Genomic DNA, 15,247 nt, shown 5'->3' with positions numbered 1-15,247 from the left:
CAGGAATCATGGTGGGATCCATGGAGGGATCACAGGATTCATAGAGGGATCATGTTGGGATTCATGGAGGGATCACAGTGGGATTCAGAACAGGATTCATGGTGGGGTCACAGAGGGATTCAAGGCGGGATTCACAGCGGGATTCATGGAGGGATCACAGAGGGATTCAAGGCGGGACTCACGGTGGGATTTATGGAGGGATCACAAAGGGATCCATGGAGGGATCACACCAGGATTCATGGAGGGATCACAGAGGGATTCACAGAGGGATCTACAACATGATTCATGGAGGGATGCACAGGGGGATCCACAACGGGATTCAGGGAGGGATTCATAGCAGGATCACGGTGGGATTCATGGAGGGATTCATGGAGGGATTCACAGTGGGATTCATGGAGGGATGAATTCACAATGGAATCACGGTGGGATTCCTGGAAGGATTTATGGAGGGATGCACAGAGGGATTCACGGTGGGATTCCTGGAAGGATTTATGCAGGGCTGCACCGCGGGCTCACGGCGGGCTGCAGGCGCTCCCGCATTCACAGGAGTGGGAGCAAGCCGCGGGGTGCTGCCGGTGCCCGGCTGCAGAGCCGCCCGCAGCGCCGCAGCTCAGCCCGAGCGAGCGCCGGATCCTGCAGCACCCGCCAGCCCCGGCTCCCTCCACCGCTCCCCCTCCCCGCACGCCGGGATTAACGGAGCGGCTCCCGCGGCCATCTGGAGCGGGGGGCGGCCCCCCTACCCCCTCCTACCCCCCTGCCCCGCGGGATGGCAGCGCCAGGTGCTGCTCGGAGCCTCGGAGATGACCCAGACCCGCACGGAGGTACCGGAGTGCCCGGACACCCCAAGCCCGCGGTCAGCAAGGGGGTCCCGGGGGGAGAGGCCGGTCCGGCCCCTTCCGCTGGGGTTTAATGGACTCGTGGCGTATGAACATCCCCATCATGTGATGAATCAGAGGCTGCTTCCCTGCGAGCGGCGCAACAAAGCTGCGATTGAGGATGGAGGGCTCGGGGCAGCGGCACCGCCAGACACCCCCCCGGTGCAGGGGGGGCCCGGAGCGGCGGCGCTGCCCTTCCTCCCGGCCCTGAGGAGGAGGAGGCGGAGGCGGAGGAGGATGGCGCTCCGCTCGCAGCAGGCAGCGAAACGAGCCGCGGAGCCCAGGGAAGGTCTCGGCTTTCCTGGGAAGCGCCAGACGACATCGCTCAGCCCCATCCATCACATCCCGTCCCCAGCGCTGGGGGTCCGGCCCTCCCGAGCCCCCTCCATTCATCAGGATGGGGTTTGGGGGTGCTGGGGGGTCCGGCCCTCCCGAGCCCCCTCCCCTTCACCAGGATGGGGTTTGGGGGTGCTGAGCCAGCGAATAGCGGGGCTCCCCCAAAACCTCGGCGCTGCTCTGCCCCTGCACGGAGTCGGGGGGTTCCAAACCCGGGGGCTCCAAACCCAGGGGGTGCCAGCCCGCAGCATTTGGGGTGTTGGGGGCACAAACCGGCTCGCAGCCCATAAACACACGGCGGGGACAGCTCGGGGGGCCAAAGCTCGGCACGACGGGCAGGGGGTGCAGGGGGAGCCCCTCGGGCAAACGGGGGGTGCCAGCCCCCATAGCGCGCCCTGGGGACCGGAGCGCAGCCCCCGCGCTTCCCTAAAAGAGCCCCCCCAGCACCCTGAGGGGCTGCGCTGCCGCTCCGCAGCCGCTGAGGAAGAGGAGGAGGAGGAAGAGCGGAGGAGGAGGAGGAAGGAGCCGCGCCGCAGGCACTCACCGTGACCGTGCGGGGCGGGCAGCGGCCGGTCCCCCCCGCGCTGCCTACGGGCGCAGCATCCCCCCGGCCGCCCCCAGCCCGAGCGGGAGCCCGAGCCGGAGCGGGAGCCGGAGCCGCAGCCGGAGCCGGAGCTGGGCATGCTCGGGGGCCACCGAGCGGCACGTGACGCCGGGCTGGCACCGAGCGGGGCGGGGGGGCCGCGCCGCCCCCACCCCCCCCCGCCCCCGCAGCCCCCGGGGGGACCGAGCTGAGCCCCCCCCCGGGCCGCGCTGGGGGGATCCGGGACCCTGCGAGGGGATGGAGAGGGATGCACACACCGAGCACAGCCCCGCACCCCGCGGGAACACCCGGGATACAGCTGGACGCGAATGCCAGAGCCTGGGGGGCAGCCTGGACCTGCATCCCAAAACCTGGGCACAGTGTGGACCCGCGTGCCAGAGCCTGGACCCGAATTCCAGAACCTGGAGACAGCCTGGACCTGCACCCCAAAACCTGGGTACAACCTGGACACGAATTCCAGAAGCAGGGCACAGCCTGGACCTGAATTCCAGCACCTGGGCACAGCCTGGACCTGAATTCCAGAACCTGGGCACAGCTTGGACCCACATCCCAGCACCTGGGCACAGTCTGGACCCTCATGCCAGAGCCGGGGGGCAGCTTGGACCCGCATCCCAGAGACTGGACCCACATCCCAAAACCTGGGCACAGTCTGGACCTGCATCCCAGAACCTGGGCATATCCTGGACCCAAATTCCAGAGCCTGGACACAGCCTGAACCCACATCCCAAAGATTGGGCACAGCAGGGACCTGTACCTCAAAACCTGGGCACAGCCTGGACCTGAATTCCAGAACCTGGGCATAGCCTGGACACGAATTCCAGAAACTGGGCACAGCCTGAACCCACATCCCAAAGGTTGGGCACAGCAGGGACCTGTACCTCAAAACCTGGGCACAGCCTGGACCCACATGCCAGAACCTGGGCACAGCCTGGACCCACATGCCAGAACCTGGGCACAGCCTGGACCCACATCCCAGAACCTGGGCACAGCCTGGACCAAGGTCCCCTGCACATCCCCCTGTTGGGGACCCTGCTCCCTTTCCCACATCCCAACATCCCAGACCCTGCATCCCAGTCTTGGACAACGCTCCCCAGGCACCCCAGCACTGGGACGGGGGGCAGAGAGGTCCCCTGGATTCCTCCCCATCCCTGGCACCGTGCATCCCTCGGGATCCTGCACCTGGCAGGCAGGTGTGGGACCCTCTGGAGCAGGGTGGGATCTGCACCCCGGGATTGTCACCCACGGGGAGGGGATGGGTGGCAGGACAGCCCCCAACAGCTGAGCTGGTGGCCAGGATGGCTCAGGTGGGGCTGGCAGGACCCTGGCATGAGCTGGGCAGGGAGGCACCAACCCTGCAGATTGCTGCCCTACAGCCATGGCACCGTGCCCCAATCCATGGCACTGCCCTCATTCTGCCTGTCAAAGCTGCCAGGCCCCTGGTGGCACCCTGGTGACACCCTGGTGGCACCCAGAGGCCACAGGGACCTCCCATCCCAGACCTGGGGACAGCCATGGCACCGTGCCCCAATCCATGGCACTGCCCTCATGGCAATCCAAACTGTGCCCCAACCCATGGCACTGCCTCATTCTGCCTGTCACAGCTGCCAGGCCCGTGGTGACACCATGCTGGCACCCTCGTGGCACTTTGATGGCACCCAGAGCCCACAGGGACCTCCCATCCCGGGCCTGGGGACAGCCATGGCACCGTGCCCCAATCCATGGCACTGCCCTCATTCTGCCTGTCACAACTGCCAGGCCCGTGCTGGCACCCTGCTGGCACCCTAATGACACCCTGATGGCACCTTCGTGGCACCCTGGTGGCACCCAGAGCCCACAGGGACCTCCCATCCCAGACTTGGGGACAGCCATGGCACCGTGCCCCAATCCATGGCACTGCCCTCATTCTGCCTGTCACAGCTGCCAGGCCCCTGGTGGCACCTTGATGGCACCCTAATGACACCCTGATGGCACCCTGATGGCACCCTGGTGGCACCCAGAGCCCACAGGGACCTCCCATCCCAGACCTGGGGACAGCCAGGACGCTCCAGGAAGGGAAAACCGGCGGCTGCCCTTGATCCTATAATCCCCCATTAGCCACGGGGCTTTAGGGGCTGGCACCGGGGTGGCTTTCACTGATCTGCTGCCTCCGGTGTCCCCACAGCGTGGGGGACACTGTCCCTCACTGCCAGCCCACAGCAGGACCCCAAAATTGCATTGCTCCCATCCGAAGGCCATGTCCCCAGCTCTGCAGGCAGATGGGACTCACAGGGGCTGCTCCACCTCCCACTGCTCCCCAAAAAGGGCCCAGGAGAAAGTGGGGAGCACTTGGAGAGCCCCCAGGCAGGCTGAGCACCCCAGTTTGGTGTCTGGTTATTCCCTGCTGCCTTTGTGGCACACCAGGAGCTGCCCCATCCCAAAGCCACAGGGGCCTCTCCTCCTGCAGGCAGAGCTGGGGCAGGATTGGGATGAAAAATCCCAAATTTTGGGGTGGGAGCACTGGGATAGGGCACTGGGTGCTGCCCACACACACTCTGGGCTGGGGATGCCTGGTGTACCCTGGAGCTTCCCTTCTCCACAGCTGGGCCTGGTGCCACCTCTGGAGGACAACGGCCACCACTCGGTCCCCTGGGGCACAGGTGGAGCTGGCAGGACCCTTCCCCAGGTGGCCACCACCTCCCAACCCCATTCCCTGCTCTGCTGGGACACCCCCAGGTCCCCAGACACACAGGAAGGTTCCTGGTGTCACAACTCCAACCCTACTTAGAGGCTCCCAGGACAGCCCCAATCCCATTCCCTGCTCTGCTGTGACATCCCCAGGTCCTGCGGCACCCACAGAAGGTGCTCCCTGTCCCCAGGGTCACAGCTCCAACCCCACTGGAGGCTCCCGGAGCAGCCCCAATCCCATTCCCTGCCCCACTGTGACATTCCTGGATCCCAGGACACACAGGATGGTTCCTGAGGTCCCAGCTCCAACCCCACTGGAGGCTCCCGGAGCAGCCCCAATCCCATTCCCTGCCCCACTGTGGCATTCCCAGGTGCTGTGGTGCTCAGAGAAGGTGGTCCCTGTCCCAGAAGAGGCACAACAGAATTCCACAGCTCCAACCCCACTTGGAAGCTCCTGGAACAGCCCCAATCCCGTTCCCTGCCCCACTGTGACATTCCTGGATCCCAGGACACACAGGAAGGTTCCTGGTGTCACAACTCCAACCCCACCAGGAGGCTCCTGGAGCAGCCCCAATCCCATTCCCTGCTCTGCTGTGACATTCCTGGATCCCAGGACACCCAGGAAGGTTCCTGGTGTCACAACTCCAACCCCACCAGGAAGCTCCTGGAGCAGCCCCAGTCCCATTCCCTGCTCTGCTGTGACATTCCTGGATCCCAGGACACCCAGGAAGGTTCCTGGTGTCACAACTCCAACCCCACCAGGAAGCTCCTGGAGCAGCCCCAGTCCCATTCCCTGCTCTGCTGTGACATTCCTGGATCCCAGGACACACAGGGATGTTCCTGGTGTCCCAGCTCCAGCCCCACTGGAGGCTCCCGGAGCAGCCCCAGCCCCACTCCCAGTCCCGTCCGGAGCTGCCTCAAGGCCACGGCCCAGATTAGAGCGGCTGATGCCGGCGCTCTGCCCCGGCCCGCCGGGGATCTTTGCTCCCTTCGCCGGGGTTTTATGGCTGTCTGGGCACACAGGGAGAGCTCCGGGAGCCAGAGAGGGACGGGCCCAGCGATCCCGTCTGGAGCAGCCTCCCCGCGCCAGGCGAGGCGCAGCCTGCAGCTCCCAGCCTGTCTAGACGCCAAAATCGCCTCGCCGCGGCCCCAATCCCAGCGCTGGAGGCAAAAAAGGGGCGAGAGGGGATGGGGAACACCCCAGCGGGATGAACCGGGAGCAGCGCCTGGGGCTGGAGCCTCACCGAGCTGCTGCTGCCAGCACAGCCAGCTCCGTGGCCCGGGGACCCTCCGCTCCTCCGCACAGCATCCCAGAGCTGCAGGAATTCCCGCAGGAACATTTCCCTGCGGGATGACGCGGGGAAGGGGGTGGCTGCCTCGCCCACCCCACCCCGGAGCATCTCCGAGGAGGATTTTTGCATCTGGGATGGGCGTTTGGAGCAGGAGCTGCAGGTGCAGGGCTGTTCCTGCCCCATCCAGGGAACATCCCGGGCTGCAAAAACTGCAAAACCTGCAATCCCGGGCTGCAAAAACTTCTCCCCCGGCCCTTCCTCACTTACTTGATGAAGTAGAGGCCGCCGTGCATGGTGGTGTCCACCTCCCAGCCTCGGGGCAGCCCTGCGGGGACATCCAGGAGCGGGGTCACCCTCGCTGTCCCCTCCAGGAGGGTGAGGGCAGGGATTGAGGGGTGATGGTGACACTTTGTGCTGCTCTCACCGGGCTCAAAGCGCATTTCTGGAGGAGTTTGAGGGCCCCTCCTCATCAGAGAGCACAGAAAGGAGGGGGAAATCCACCGGGAAAACCCACGCTGGGGAGAATCAGCATCACCCCGTACAACCCCCCCAGCTCTCCCCGGGTGCAAGCAGCTCCTGCTGGCTCATTTTTGGGGGGTCTCCTCTGCACCCCCGGGGGATTTCAGAGCACATTTCCCAACGCCAGGCCCAGGCTCACCTGTGCAGGAGAAGTGCCCGCTCTGGACGGCGTAGCCCGAGCCCGGGTGCACCCAGCTGGTGGATTTGGTGTCGTCGCTGCGAGGGACAAGGACAAGAAGGGGCTGTCAGCACCCCCGGGAGGAGGCTCAGCAGCCCCTTCCCCATCTCTGGGCACCACGGGGGACTCCTCGAGTGGGTTTTAGAGGGGAAACTGTGACAGCAGAGGTGGCTGTGACACGGGACAGCCCAGGGACCCCAAACCGAGCCCCCCACCCTTTGCAGCCCCCCAGCCCCAGCAGAGCCCCCTCCCCAGCCCGGGCCGGCTCCGTACTTGATGAAGAAGATCCTGCCGTCCCCACAGACGCCGTAGGTCCACCTGCCCGGCAGGTCCAGCCAGTCGATGTCATCCCCCATGGGGGTGGCACGGGGGGCACGGGGGGCACGGACAGCGCCCGCCTCACCCGGGCAGCGCCGGGCAGCGAGTCCCGGGCTGGCCCCGGGAGCGAAGGCTCAGCTCAGCCCTTCTTCCACCACCCGCCCGGCTCTGTTTGCTCTGAATAACCCGGCAGGGAGGGAAAAGCGAAAAAAAAAAAAGAAAAAAATTCCCGGCCAAACCCATGGAGTTTAACCCCTTCAGAGCCGCGGGGGTGCGCACTCCCCGTGACTCTCCAGGGCCAGCTCGTCACTGCCTCCTCCAGCGCCTGCTCGCTGTAATTACCACCCATTAACTCGAGATGAGTAATTATGGAGTTGTTACTTCCCTCTCCTGCTCTGTTTGGAACAATGTCGGATTCTTGCGGGCCCGTCTGATGTCGCAGCCAAGCCGAATGTAGGGCACCCTGATGATTATCTGCGGCGCTCCCGGGGCTGCCCACCGGGGGTTTTCTCTCGCAGCCCTCAATTAAAAGTCTTTCAAGGCCAAAGGTGGGGTCTGGGAGGCACCTGGGCCGCTGATTGAAGGAGCCAATTTGCCCTCCTGTCTCAGCTTTGCGCCTTTGTAAAGCTGCTCGTGGCACCAGCTGGGAGATGCTGGCTCGGGAGAGGCCCCAGAGGTGGAAAAGAAGGAAAAAAAAAAAAATGTAGTGCTCCCCAAAACCTCACTGCTTCTCAGAGAAGGGATTTTAGGGTTATTAAAGTTGGAAGAGACTTCCAAGATTGAGCTGAATGTTTAACTGAGCACCACCACGGCCGCTGAAGCGTTTTGGGGTTTTTCCTGCTCAGTCCCCACATCAGAGCTGGGATTTGGGGAAACCAGTTCCCCGAAAGCTTTTCCTGGTGTTCTTTGAACCGCTGGGTGAGAAAAACACGTCTGGTTGGTGCCTTTGGGAGAGCAGCTGATGGCACCGGGCGCTGCCACCGTCCTGGGCACTGCTTCACCAGGAAAACTCCATTTCCTGGGCATTGTTTCACCTGGAAAACTTCATTCCATGGGCATTGTTTCACCTGGAAAATTCGCCTTTTCACCTGGAAAAGCTCCATCCCATGAGCATTGTTTCACCAGGAAAAGCTCAATTCCCTGAGCATTTTTTCACCTGGAAAATTCCATGGGCATTTTTTCACCTGGAAAACTCCGTTCCGTAGGCATTGTTTCACCTGGAAAAGTTCAATTTTCTGGGCATTGTTTCACCCAGAAAATCTCTATTCCCTGAGCATTGTTTCACCTGGAAAAGTTCAATTTCCTGGGCATTGTTTCACCTGGAAAAGCTTTATTCCAATTGTTTCACCTGGAAAACTCAATTCCATGGGCATTGTTTCACCTGGAAAAGTTCAATTCCCTGGGAATTGTTTGACCTGGAAAAGTTCCATTCCATGGGCATTGTTTCACCTGGAAAAGTTCAATTTCCTGGGAATTGTTTCACCTGGAAAATCTCCATTTCCTGGGCATTGTTTCACCTGGAAAAGTTCAATTCCCTGGGAATTGTTTGACCTGGAAAAGTTCCATTCCATGGGCATTGTTTCACCTGGAATGCTCAATTCCCTGGGCATTGTTTCACCTGGAAAAGTTCAATTCCCTGGGCATTGTTTCATCTGGAAAACTCAATTCCCTGGGCATTGTTTCACCAGGAAAACTCCATTTCCTGGGCATTGTTTCATCTGGAAGAGCTCCATTCCAGAGGAACCTGGGAACACCAGCAGGGCTTTTTGTTTCCATGCAATCCCAGACTGGTTTGGGTTGGGAGAGACTTTAAAGCTCATCCAGTGAGGGCAGGGACATTTTCCTTATCCCAGGTTAATCCAAGCTCTGTCCCGGGACACTTCCAGGGGTGGAATTCCAGTGTTATCCACAGGGATCTGTCCCTTTGGGTGACTCTGCCATGTTCCCAACATGAATCCCAAACCCCCACCCTCCCCATCCATCCATGACTGCCCCAAATTCCTCATTTTCCCCCCAAAGAAGGAACAAGACAGAGAAGTGGAGGGATCTGGGATTGAGGGAAGTAAATCAGGAGCTCAGGCTGGGGCTGGTTCAAGGTTGTGGTGATTCCCAAGTTCCATCCCCTCCCAAACCAGGCGGATTTGCTGCTTTTTCCTGGGATAACAAAAGCCTTGGGGATATCAGGAACAGGAAGGGGACAGCGGGATGAGAGGGAATGTGGGAAGATCCTGGCCTTGGACAGGGATGTTGGTGTGGGGGATGAAGATTTCCTTTTCTCATTCCATTCCCTGATTTTCATTTTCCCTCTCATCCTTTCCTTTTCCGTTTCTCCTTTCCTTTCCAATTTTCCTTTCCAATTTTCCTTTCCAATTTTCCTTTCCTTTCCTTTCCTTTCCTTTCCTTTCCTTTCCTTTCCTTTCCTTTCCTTTCCTTTCCTTTCCTTTCCTTTCCTTTCCTATTTTCCTATTTTCCTTCCCTTCCCTTCCCTTCCCTTCCCTTCCCTCCCCTCCCCTTTTCCCCTTTTCCCCTTTCCTTCCTTTTCCTTTTCCTTTTCCTTTTCCTTTTCCTTTTCCTTTTCCTTTTCCTTTTTCTCCCAGCCCCGATGTCCCCAAGGAGAAGCCACCAGCTGTCACCTCCTCCCCACCATCCCCAGCCTCCAAACCAGGCTGGGACCGGGAACAAAGGGAGGGAAGCAGCTGGAGAAGGGATGTGCGGCGAGGTGACAGCGCTGTCACCCCGGCAGGGAGGACACCGAGCCCGCGGTGACCCCGCTGGGTGACACAGAGCCCGGCTGGGGACATTTCCTGCTGGCTCCGATGGCTCAGGCTCCAGGAATGTCACAGAACCGGGCGCTGCCCCGCGCGAAGGGGCGGCTGCTGCTCCCGCCCTGGATTTTCCTGTCCCAAAACTCATCCAGAGGGTGGAGTGGGTGGTGGCACCTTGGGGACAACCTCAGAGGGGGCGGTGACACCTTGGGGACAACCTCAGAGGGGGCGGTGGCCTCGGGGACAATCTCAGAGGGGACGGTGGCAATTGTAACTTCAAGGGGGCGGTGGCACCTTGGGGACAACCTCAGAGGAGGCGGTGACACCTTGGGGACAACCTCAGAGGAGGCGGTGGCACCTCGGGGCCCACCTAAGAGGGGGCGGCGACACTTTAGGGACAGCCTCAAAGGGGGCGGTGGCACCTCGGGGACCACCTAAGAGGGGGCCGTGACACTTTAGGGACAACCTCAGAGGGGGTGGTGGCAATTCGGGGACAACCTCACTGGGCGCGGTGACACTTTGGAGACAACCTTAGAGGGGGCGGTAGCACCTTGGGGACAACCTCAGAGGGGGAGGTGGCACCTTGGGGACAGCCTCAGAGGGGGAGGTGGCACCACCTTCTGGACAAAACATTCCCGGGCGGTGGCAATTGGGGACAACCTCAGAGGAGGTTGTGGCATCTTGGGGACAACCCCAGAGGGGGCGGTGACAATTGGGGACAAGCCCAGAGGGGGCGGCGGCCTCGGCGCTGGCGGCGCGTCCCGCACGGTTCTGGCACCACCTTCTGGACAAAACATTCCCGGGAAAACAAACCGGGAGCGAGGGACGCGGGGCTGGCACTGTCCCCAAGCGATGTCCCCTCCGCGCTGGAACCACGGAATGCCCGGGATGGGAGGATTTGAGGATTTAGGGACGGAAGGGACAATTGCGGTGTCCCAGGTGCTCCGGGTGTCCCTTGCGCACTTCCTGGCGTGGAGCAGCCACGGGTTGTGTGGGGATTCTGTGCCAGGGTGGCGTCACCAGCGTGTCCCTGGCACTGCAGGTGTGTCCCTGGCACTGCAGGTGTGTCCCTGGCACCGCAGGGGTGTCCCTGGTACTGCAGGTGTGTCCCTGGCACCGCAGGGGTGTCCCTGGCACTGCAGGGGTGTCCCTGGCACTGCAGGTGTGTCCCTGGCATTCCAGGTGTGTCCCTGGCACTTCAGGGGTGCCCCTGGCATTCCAGGTGTGTCCCTGGCACCGCAGGTGTGTCCCTGGCACTTCAGGGGTGCCCCTGGCATTCCAGGTGTGTCCCTGGCACCGCAGGGGTGTCCCTGGCACTGCAGGGGTGCCCCTGGCATTCCAGGTGTGTCCCTGGCACTGCAGGGGTGTCCCTGGCACCGCAGGAGTGTCCCTGGTACTGCAGGGGTGTCCCTGGCATTCCAGGTGTGTCCCTGGCACTGCAGGGGTGTCCCTGGCACCGCAGGAGTGTCCCTGGTACTGCAGGGGTGTCCCTGGCATTCCAGGTGTGTCCCTGGCACCGCAGGGGTGTCCCTGGCACCGCAGGTGTGTCCCTGGCACTGCGGGTGTGTCCCTGCCACCACAGGTGTGCCCCTGGTATTCCAGGTGTGTCCCTGGCACTCCCAGGGCGTCCCTGGCACTGCAGGTGTGCCCCTGGCATTCCAGGTGTGTCCCTGGCACTCCCAGGGCGTCCCTGGCACTTCAGGGGTGCCCCTGGCATTCCAGGTGTGTCCCTGGCACTGCAGGGGTGCCCCTGGCATCTGGAACCTTCCCTTCAGCTCCGGGAATGTTTTTCCTCCTGGTTCTGTTTCCCCTCTCTGCCAGCTCCTCCTTCCACCCCAGACCCTGAACGGCCCCGGAGCAGGAGCTGAACCCGAACGTCCTGCCTGGCACAGAGCCCGCAGTGCCAACGTGCCCGAGCCAGGGATGTGCCTGGCATGCACAGAGGGCACGGCTGGCACCGCGTCAGTGATCCTGGGGAGCGCTTTTGGTGGGACACGGAGGGAGGAGCAGGGATGGGAAAAGGAAAAGGGGAAAGGAGAAAGGAAAAAGGAGAAGGAAAAAGAGGGAAGGAAAAGGGAAAAGGATGGGAAAAAGGGGGAAAGGGGAAGGGAAAAGGGGGAAAGAAAAGGGGAAGGAAAAAGGGGGAAGAGATGGAAAAGGAGAAGGAAAAGGGGGGAAGGAAAGGGAAAAGGAGAGGAAAATGGGGAAAGCGAGAAGGAAAAAAGGGGAAGAAAATGGAAAAGGAGAAGGAAAAAGGGGGAAGGAGAAAGGATCGGAAAATGGGAGGAGAAAGGGAAAAGGATGGGAAAAATGGGGGAAAGGAGAAAGGGGGAAGAAAAGGGAAAAGGAGAAAGGGAAAAGGAGAAGGAAAAAGGGGAAAGGAGAAAGGAAAAAAGGGAAGGAAAAAGAGGGAAAGCGAGAAGGAAAAAGGGGAAAAGAAAAGGGGAAGGAAAAAGGGGGAAGGAGAGATGGAAAAGGAGAAGGAAAAGGGGGAAAGAAAAATGGGGAAAGAAAAGGGAAATGGGGGAAAGAAAAGGGAAAGCGAGAAGGAAAAAAGGGGAAAGAAAATAGAAAAGGAGAAGGAAAAAGGGGGAAGGAGAAAGGGAAAAGGAGAAGGAAAAAGGGGGAAAGAAAAGGGAAAAAGAAGGGAAAAGTGAAAAAGAAAAAAGGAGAGAAGGGAGGGAGGGAGGGAGGGAGGGAGGGAGGAAGGAAGGAAGGAAGGAAGGAAGGAAGGAAGGAAGGAAGGAAGGAAGGAAGGAAGGAAGGAATCCCAAAAACCCAAACCAGGAAAGCAGAGTTTTTATCCCAAGGGCAGCTCCAATCCTTTTTTCCTAATTTAAATTCCTTTATCCCCTCCAAAATAATCAGAATAAACCCTGGGTTAAACTCCACTGAGAGCCCAAAATTAAATCCCAAAAATTCTCCATCCCATCCTTTGGGAATCCCTGGAAAAATTTATCTAATTTTAATTTATTTAATATTTAATCCCTGGAAAAAATCCAATTTATTCCTCCAGCCCAATTCTGGGATAATTCCCAGCTCCTGTCAGGAATTCCCTGCCCTAAAACCCAAAAAATCACAAACACCACCCACAAACCCAACCCAAAATTGAATTTTCCCCCAAATTTCCCCCAATTTTATCTTGCAAATCTCTTTATTACAACACACAGATTAGTCCTGAATAGTTTTTCTTATGTACAGAAATAGAATTTTTCTTTTTTTTTTTTTTAGGTAGAAAAAACCCAACAAAGCAGCCACAAATCAAAGAAAATCCATAGAAAGCCAAATCCAAACTTTTTTTTCCCCCCCCCAAAATGATACAAAAATAAAAATCTGCAAGATCACAGTTTTGATTTAATTCCCTCCAAGTTTTGCTTCCAATATATTTTGTAAAGGAATTTTAGAGGGGAAAAAATGGAATTTTGAGGTGTTCAGGGATGGGTTTGGTGGTAATAAAATTGAATTTTCTGATGGAACAGCTGGAAAAAATGAGGTTGGAGGAGTGGGAAAACTCATCCACGGGAATTTTGATTAAAAAATTTAAATTTTTTTCCAAGGTTTGGACCCTTTGGAAGTTGAAACCTTTTCAAGTTCCTTCATGAAATCCCAATTTTTTCCAAGCAGTTTTGGATTCCCAGCATTCCCAAGGTTCTCCTGAGCACCAAGAAATTCGAGTTGTCCACAAAGAACTGAAGCACCACAATCCCAAAAATCCCAAAAAACCCAAAAATAAATCCCAAAAATGAACCCCAAAAATGAACCCCAAAAATAAATAAATCCCAAAAATTGGGAGATCCATGGGAAAAACCAACCGGGAGATCCAGGGGAAAATTCTCGTTGTGTGTTTGCCTTGGAATGATCAGAAATTCACATTTTTTTTCTTCTTGGAATTCCAATTTTCGTTGGTTTTTAAAAAGCAAATCCGAAGTGAGTAAAATCCTCAAAAAAAATTCAAAAAAATTCCAAGTGGATTCCTCAGGATTTGAGAATTTTTAAATTTTTTTTTTTTGAGGAAAAAAATCAAATTTTTAAGATGGCAAACTGTTGGAATTTGAATTAACACAGCTTTAATTTAATTAATCTCCTAAATTTTCTAATTGAACCACAAAAAAGGGATTTTTTAATTTAAAGAAGCATTTCCTGCAAAAAAAAAATAAAGGAAAAATCCAAAAATTCTGGGATTTTCAATTGGGATAAAGCAGGAATAAACAATTTTCTTCCAAATTAAAAACTGGGTTCAAATGAAAATTAAGGATAAATTTAAAGCACTTTAACAAAGTTTTTCTTCTACCAAATGGAAATTCTTCTGGCCAGCTGAACAAATAATTGATTTATTGACCCAACTTTGTGCAAACATTGGAATTTTTCCATTTTTATTTTCCCTGCTTGGAAAATTCCCACACCAAGCTCCAGCTCCAAACCCCTTTTTTCCCTCAAGGATTTTGATTAAATAATTGTAATATTTGAAATTAAAATATAAATAAAAAGAGTTTTGTCCTCTCACTGAAATGTTTTTTTGGTGACCCCAGTGCAGACACAAAGAGTTAATACTGATTTTTTTTGGGAAAGAAAATCAGGAATTTTTGTCTTGAAATTTCTTGAAATTCAAGATAATTTCCTTAAATTCAAGGAAATTATCAGGACAAGGAGATTGGAAATAAAAATTCACTTCAATCCCTCTCCCAGAGCAGAATTACAGCAAAGATTAATTAAATAATTCAGGAATTTTGCTCCCTAAATTCAAGCATCATCCACAGCCTCATTAAGTTTGAATTATTAATAATAATAATTAATTATTAATGAATAATTATGAATAATTGATTGGGATGAGGAAATTCAAGAAATTTGTTGGACAAGCAGACAGAACTTTTTGGAATAATCCTGGAAAAGGGAATTATTGAAATCAAAGCTTGGTTGGGAATATTCAAACCTCAAAAAGCTCCAGAAAAACTCAAATATTGGATTATTCCAAGCAAAAAAAAAAAGGGAAAAAAAATCCCTTAAACAAAGGAATTTTTAAAAATGGATTATTATTATTCCAAGCCAAAAAAAAAGTGGGAAAAAAAATCACTTAAAGGAAGGAATTTTTAAAAATGGATTATTCCAAGCAAAAAAAAAGTGGGAAAAATCACTTTAAAGGAAGGAATTTTTAAAAATTGATTATTCCAAGCAAAAAAAAAAATGGAAAAAAATCACTTTAAAGGAGAGAATTTTTAAAAATGAGGCTTGTGGAGAAAATGGAGAAACACAAAAATAAAAACCCCTCAGCTGCACATCCCTCAGGGAATTTGAAATCAAAACTGCAATTCCCATAAATATTTCCTTCAAAATAGGTTTTGCTTTGTTTTTTTTGTTGTTTTTTTTTTTTTGTTTTTGTTTTTGTTTTCCAAAGTGCAAAAATCCAAAGGAAAAGTCCCCACACTTCCCAAGGAAAAGGCAATTTTTGGGAATGGATTGAACCCCAAGCAGTCTGGTCGTGTGTCAAGTGCTAATTAACAGGAATGCAATTAGAGCACACCTCATCAGGGAGCTCCAGGGCTATCAAAACAATTTCTCAATATCAAACCAGGGAGAGGAAAAAAAGGGGAAAAAAATTCCCATTTTTCTCCCCGTTTCAGCACACGCAGCTGCCAGACAACAATTTCTGAATACCACACCAGGAAGGAAAAAAAGGGAAAAAAATCCAATTTTTCTCC

General features: G+C 55.6%; 1 protein-coding gene across 4 annotated transcripts in view; it reads right to left on the bottom strand.

Moving 5' to 3' along the window:
- The window catches only part of PLEKHA6 (pleckstrin homology domain containing A6), a 51,464-nt gene extending 49,602 nt beyond the window's left edge, over positions 1-1,862 (bottom strand). For all 4 annotated transcript variants that reach the window (XM_054291629.1, XM_054291630.1, XM_054291632.1 and 1 more), the window contains exon 1: positions 1,756-1,862. The gene's annotated coding sequence lies outside the window, so the exon portion shown is untranslated. The remainder of the gene's footprint in view (positions 1-1,755) is intronic.
- Positions 1,863-15,247: the final 13,385 nt, after the last annotated feature.

The sequence above is a fragment of the Melozone crissalis genome, unplaced genomic scaffold (genome assembly GCF_028551555.1).
Source record: "Melozone crissalis strain CALT ecotype California unplaced genomic scaffold, PUWL_Pcris_2 ptg000101l_1, whole genome shotgun sequence".
Taxonomy (NCBI): domain Eukaryota; kingdom Metazoa; phylum Chordata; class Aves; order Passeriformes; family Passerellidae; genus Melozone; species Melozone crissalis.
This window is presented reverse-complemented; position numbering and strand designations above follow the sequence as displayed.